The sequence below is a fragment of the Strongylocentrotus purpuratus genome, unplaced genomic scaffold (assembly GCF_000002235.5).
Source record: "Strongylocentrotus purpuratus isolate Spur 01 unplaced genomic scaffold, Spur_5.0 spur5_scaffold_6, whole genome shotgun sequence".
Classification (NCBI taxonomy): domain Eukaryota; kingdom Metazoa; phylum Echinodermata; class Echinoidea; order Camarodonta; family Strongylocentrotidae; genus Strongylocentrotus; species Strongylocentrotus purpuratus.
The window spans coordinates 52,386,352-52,393,527 of NW_022145612.1; positions in this window are offsets into that span (position 1 = coordinate 52,386,352).

Below are 7,176 nucleotides of genomic sequence, written 5' to 3' on the forward strand. Positions count from 1 at the left end.
CCAAACATTCACACCACTAATTCATTCTTTCATTCTCCAACAAGTGCCTCCCGATGCCGCTGGGCATTTTGTTATTTTCATGTTTTATCAGAAAGGGAGAAGTATTTTACCCCTGTTTTAAGGTGCCTCTCTTTATTCCATTAAGTCAGTGTTATGGGGATCAATATCATTGGGTAATGTAATGGCACATCGGTAGAGAGTTAGATGGAAGTTGTCACTGGAGAGACCCCCAAAATAAATTGAAATCAATTGATCGTGTATGCACTGCACTTTTCATATATTCGTTGAGTGATTTGCCTTGTGGCATGATGTGTCATCATCGTGGCAACGTTTCTTGGCTGTTTAGGGGAGTAATTATCAGCCCTAGTTGGTGTTTTTGTAATTGTAGTTATTGCTTGTGATTTTTTTATTTGGGGTCATATTCTAAGTGCTTGACGCAATTGAAGAAGACAAGTGTTCTTCTCAAGTCTTTTTAACGTCACAGAAGAGACACTCCAGCTTCAATCTTTTTTCAAGATAAAAATATTTCAGACTTGTTATCAACTTTTTAACTGTTTGTACGAAGTAGTCTTTGCTAAGATAAGTAAAAGTTGCCACATTAACTTTCAAAAAAAGTAATTCCTGTATTGTACCCTAGTTGAAAGTTTGAATATCATTTGTAAGGATTTATAATGGGTGCCGACTTCAATATTTATATGTATATATCATCACCTTATATGTTTCAAGACGTGATATATAACTTATCCTTTTCTTTCATTAGGTGTGAATTTGAAAAGTTATTGGAAATATTTCATAAAGCATAGTTTGTTCCTTTAAATAATGTGATTGTGCCTATTAAGATTATTGCAAATATATATGATTTTGTATATCAATATCACATTATATTATTATGCACCAAACAAGTCCAAATTAAACCACAATTGCCTTTTCCATGTTTATACCAAAAGTTATGTTTGAATTGAAGCTGAGTAGGATATGTAAAGTGGAACACGGTATTGTGTGAAAGTGAAATATAAATATTATTTTGGTGGATTTACTATACTTTATAAATGTGAAATCGTCAGTCGGAAAGCAACTCTGTTTATTTTTTCCCTTTTTTCGTGTAGTTGTGTCTTCAACTGTGTAGAAGAGAAATAAGAGAGTGAGAGCCTAGAGAAATCAAGAAAATTGAAGTGAGAAAAAGTGAACGAGATGATGACAACATTGATGAGATATGATCGTATTGAGGATAATGCATGAGGAGGGTGACGGTAAAGAGGGTAGAGGTGGTTTTGGTGATGGTAAAAATGATCTGATTGCAAATGATGATGTGAATATTATGCAGTCGAAGAGTTTGGGAACAGAAAAAGAAGATATTAATGTCTGCTTCAAGGGTAGTAACTTTATCTGTAGATACAACCTACCTTGCACTGATGAATTGGATTTGTAATGGGTTTCTCTTTATTCATCATAGCTTTATTCATCTTTTTACTTACCCTTTTTTCCATCCACTTAACGAAACCATGAATTAGAGCCCTGAATCAATTTTATTCTTTGAAATGTTTGCATTACCGATAAAACAAGGGGAATAACATCTTAAGAGGAATAGAATAACGGAGTGTCTAACTTGAGCTTATCTTCTTTCCTGCCTAGCTGCCTCGCCTGCCAGTCTTGGCGTAGCCAAAAGTTTTTAGAGTCCCTTGTTTGTGGCACGATACTCCTGAGCTAACAGACCCTAATGGTTTGCTCCAACACCGACTGCCTGAGTTTGATTGACTAAAGCGGTTTAGAATGAGGCGGTTAGTCGCTTGGCCCAACATCAGCGCGACTCAAGCAAATGTCAACGAAAAATGAATACACAAGTTTACGCTTTGGACAGCCGATCAATAGCGCAGCACTAGGCACGGAAGATCTCTTCCTTCATTTTACGTTGAAGGGAGAAAGAAAAAAAAAAGCTTGAAAATATTGAAACAGGTGGCGGCGCTATGTAGACATAACCTTCGAATTTCTGCCTTGAGAAGATTTCTTCAAATTCGTTTAGTCAATCTCAAGTCACCCAAGCATGGACTTAAGACAATTAGAATAACTAGAATTGAGGTTTTTTCTCCGCCGAACATACATCTCGATAAATATGCATTATCTCTTACCCCGGTAATTTAATGACGGTTCGACGATCAATCAAGCGAACTCTTGAAAAAACTACTTCTCTCAAAAACGTTGGCAGGACACTGTCGCTAGCTGTCCGTTTTGATTATGATTTGATACAGTATTTGACACAGGCCTTATGGTTGATGACAGTAAGTTGACATTCAAAATTCAATTAGCCATAATTATTAACGATGACAGAAAATATGGTTTGGGTGGCAGCTTTGTTTATCAATATCAATAGCGCGAAGAGTCGAAGAGAGGTACTAATGCCTTTCGAAGAAACAAATCTGTCAAGAAAACAGTTTGTATTGGTGTGCGAAACAACAATAACCGCTCATGGCCATGGCATGCATCCATGGAATGAACGTGATTGTTTTTTAAAACAAGAATTTCTAATAGTTAAAGATGAAACTACGACAAAATTGTCAGAAAATGGGCGGTATGATGTTTGAAAAAACGCGAAAGTTTAAAACAAACCTTTGATGATGCAGACTTGTTCTTTTCTCTATGTGAATCTGCAGCTCTGCTCACGATAAAGGTAAATTGGAGATTGAGAGTATCGAAAGTGTCAAAGAATTTAGTTGTGTGGAGGTTGATGCTCCCTGTAAGTTATGCAATCAATTTTTTTTTTGCTAGACATAATTATTAGTCCGATAAAGCAAAGTTTGTTTGTGTTTTGTTTTCTACGTTTTCCTTTTTTATGTTCTGTGAGTTAGTTCATAAGCATTTTAAGCTTCCCCCCCCCCCCCCACCTAAACAAATCTGAATGACCGCTAAACCTTACAAAGACGCATTGCAGAGGAAAATGATGTAAATTGAGCCATGATGTGAAAGATAATACCCCCAAGAAAATCGACTTGGTATATGAAAGGAACCCATGAAATTTTGCCTACACCGTCTTATTAAATCCAAATCACACATGTTTATCGTAATAACAAATTTCTCATTTAATATAAGATGTAGCTGTGGGGTTTACCAAAATCGTTATTAACTGAAGAATCAATATTGTACAAGAAACCGGAGCTGGACTGACGAGTTGTCCCCAAACACAGTTAATATTATTTATTGATTGTTAATATGATTTGGATACTGACTTGTGTTTCGCCCAAAGGGCATAATAAGTTCTTTTGGTAAGACAAACCCCAGTTGAACGTTGGTGAGAGGGTGACTATATTACGCGGGTTTTTTTATGTCAGAATTTTACGTGTACTTTGTCATATTGATCACTAAAATGCCAACGCACCGCATGAGCAGCACAAAGTTTCACCAGGAGTTTCAGCTAGCAGGGCAAGTTTGGTGGTAAGAAATATATCTTTTGGAAAGCTCGTTCATTTTGTGAAGAGAGATGATAAGGAGAGTTTGGTGTTTGAAGTTTTAAGGGGCCTCCTCCATCATCCATAATAAGGGAGATTTCCCATTCTCTCAGTGAGTGACATAGCATGGACCGTTTGGTAGTGATGGTTGGGCGATTACAGACGGGGGGGGGGGGGGGGGGGAGGCACGCATCGGGCGGAAAGCAAGAAACCTATTCTACTTCTTTTTTTCGCTCCTCGCCTTTTATGTCATCTTTACGGAGTTAAAAGGCATGCCTACAGTTTTTCTTCTAATATTTTCTGATCAATACCCCATCGTCGGAATATAGATTTACATATTTTAGTCTTTATACTGTATGTATATATTTTTGCCTATATGCGACACCAGCGCCCCTCCCCCCTTCTCTCTCTCTTTCTTCTCTCTCTCTCTCTCTCTCTCTCTCTCTCTCTCGTTTCGTATACCCTCCAAACGCACACCCTTTCTATCCTACCCCTCTAATAGAAGCAAAATGAATCTATCAAACGGGGGCGAATCCGTTGATAGCGGAAAAAGAAGACCGGTTAATAGTGCTATCAGTCGCGCGCGCAAACAACTTTATGTTTACTCAGCCATCTTCTCTCGTTTGCCACCGCAACGTCATCTATATTAACACGTCCGTTCGTTCCTTTGCTCAGCCTCTTCAGAACACGCGTGCTCCCACCATTACCCAATTACCTCCAATTAATACAGCACGGGCCGGGGGGCAATAGTGATGCGAAGATGAGTAAAGAGAATAATCGGTGTCGCGTGCGCAAACACTCTTCTATAATAGTAGTAGGGCGCGGCAGAGCGTCAATATGAGCCCAATTGTGCATTTTGTGATGAAAACACAAAATTTGGCACGCAGGTGATTTAACGTGGTTTTTCGTAGAAAAGGTGGAGGTTGAGCCATACCATGTCGAAAGCTACCGAATTCTACCTCTCATTTTAGACCCATCGAATTTGAGATGGCTCAAGACCCAATTTTACTCTAAAATTGTCACTCTACCTGTGTGCCAAATTTGGTACTTTTATCACAAAATGCACAATTAAATTGCTATGCCGCCCACTTTAAAGAATTTCGTTAATCTGATTATATTATAGGCTATATAGTTGTGTGTTAATTTCTGTGATTGTGTTTCTCTGTAAAATTGTTAGGTTTCCCTTTCCCTACCCGACCCAACCCCGCCCTTCTCCATCCCCTTTCTCTCTCTCTCTCTCTCTCTCTCTCCCTCTTTCTCTTTCTCTTGCTCACACTCACACGCACACATGCACACATTGTTTTCTATATTTCTTTCTCTCATCTTTCTCCTTCTTTCTCCCTTTTTGTTTTTTCTCTATCTTTCATTAAACTATTTTTTCTTTGCACTTCACTTTTTTTTTATTCTTAAAATCTTAACAATCTTTAAAATTCTAATGTTCTTTTTACTAATTCGACGAATGTGGAGGCAATTTGGTTTCCTTTTCCATAGATCGTTCTATCATTAATTTCCATTTCTTAATCGTTAAAAACTGAAACTATAGCCCACAAATAACTTTCCACAATTAACATTTCAATCAATAGAGGTGTCAAGTAAAATCTATCAAACACATTGCCTTCATTTCAGTTACATTTACTCCTTTGTTTCAACTATCATTACTCTATAATATTATGTCAGACTTTTAGTCTACAGATCTAGGTTTTATGATAGGTTTTTTTTTCATCTGTTAAAAATTATTCTAAATCTTTTGAACTGAAAAAAGACTTATGTGGGGGTAAAATACTTGTTAGTCTGTCTTACTTGTAAGATGAAAGTGTTTTTTTTTAATGGAATGGGTGAACTTTGAAAGTAAAATCATGATTATTAAATAAAACATTGAAGTATGATTTCGCTTAATTGCAACAACGAATACTGATAAAGTGGCACGCGACTATAACACCTTGTCAATTATGAAGATACCACTATAGGATTACATCATCTGCAAAGTTTTGCTGTGTGCAGCTGAATCAACGGATGTCGAATAAACGAATGGTGAACTGATGATTCAATTTCAAGAAGTTTTTGTCAGATCCATCATTATCTATCTCCATCTCACTCGATTTGATTGTTTCTGCTTTAAAAAAAGCTTTGATGGAATTGGATGTTAATGTTTACCGTCATGACTGGAGTTCGAGCCCCGAAATCGATGTCAAATGGGTTCTTCAAGAAACGAGTAAACGGGCAGGATAAACGGCTTTCATCGAAAGGGTGCGGTGCGGTGCGGCGCGGTGTGGTGTGCTCAACGCACCCATTCGATAAAAGAGGGGGGCCTTTTCTCGAAAGGGTGCGTTGAGAGCGGAGTACCGTTTTAACACACCCTTTCGATGAAAGCGGGGGGCTTTTCTCGAAAGGGTGCGTCGACTAGTCTTTCGCATCAGTCGTTTAAAATGAGGATCTCGGACAGAAGGTAATAGTTGCCAATTTAAGTATATCGAAAATGTATTAAATAAAATGGAATGGTCTTGATTACAGAGTGGTCTCTTTGATGGGGGAGACAGAGAGAAGGAAAAAAGGGAAAGGGAAAGGGAAGATAAAAGGAAAGAAAGAAGAATAAGAAGAGAAGAGGGAAACGGGGGGGGGGCGAAGGACTCTTGCCCCCCCCCCCCCTGCCAAAAAATAAATCAGAGATAGAGAGAAGGGAAAGGGAAAGGGAAAGAAAATATAAAAGGAAAGAAAGAAGAAGAAGAAGGAAAGAGGGAAACGGGGGAAGGGCGAAAGGGAGAGAGAGAGAGAGAGAGAGAGAGAAGGGAAAGGGAAATGGAAAGAGAATATAAAAGGAAAGAAAGAAGAGGAAGAAGAATAAAAAGAAAAGAGGGAAACGGGGGCGAAGGGCTCTTGCCTCCCCCCCCCCCCCCGCCAACAAATAAATAGGAGAGAGAGAGAGAGAGAGAGAAGGGAAAGGGAAAGAAAATATAAAAGGAAAGAAAGAAGAAGAAGAAGGAAAGATGGATACGGAGGAAGGGCGAAAGGTTCTTACCTCCCCCCACCCCCGCCCGCCAAAAAAATAATAACAGAGAGAGAGAGAGAGAGAGAAGGGAGAGGGAAAGAAAATCTAAAAGGAAAGAAAGAAGAGGAAAAAGAATAAGAAAAGAGGGAAAGGGGGCGAAGGGCTCTTGCCTCCCCCCCCCCTGCCAACAAATAAATAAGAGAGAGAGAGAGAAGGGAAAGGGAAAGAAAATATAAAAGGAAAGAGAGAAGAAGAAGAAGGACAGATGGATAGGGGGAAGGGTGAAAGATTCTTACCTCCCCACCCCCCCCCCCTCCCGCCAAAAAAATAAATAAGAGAGAGAGAGAGAGAAGGGAGAGGGAAAGAAAATCTAAAAGGAAAGAAAGAAGAGGAAAAAGAATAAGAAAAGAGGGAAAGGGGGCGAAGGGCTCTTAATTGCCAACAAAATAAATAAGAGAGAGAGAGAGAAGGGAAAGGGAAAGAAAAGATAAAAGGAAAGAAAGAAGAGGAAGAAGAAGAAGAAAAGAGGGAAACGGGGGCGAAAGGCTCTTGCCTCCCCCCCCCCCCGCCAAAAAATAAATAAGAGAGAAAGAGAGAAGGGAAAGGGAAAGGGAAAGAGAATAAAAAAGGAAAGGAAGAAGAATAAGAAGAAAAGAGGGGCTCTTGCCTCCTCCCCCCCCCCCCCGCCAAAAAATAAATAAGAGAGAGAGAGAGAGAGAGAATCTGTTCTGATCCTGGTCCTGATCCTCA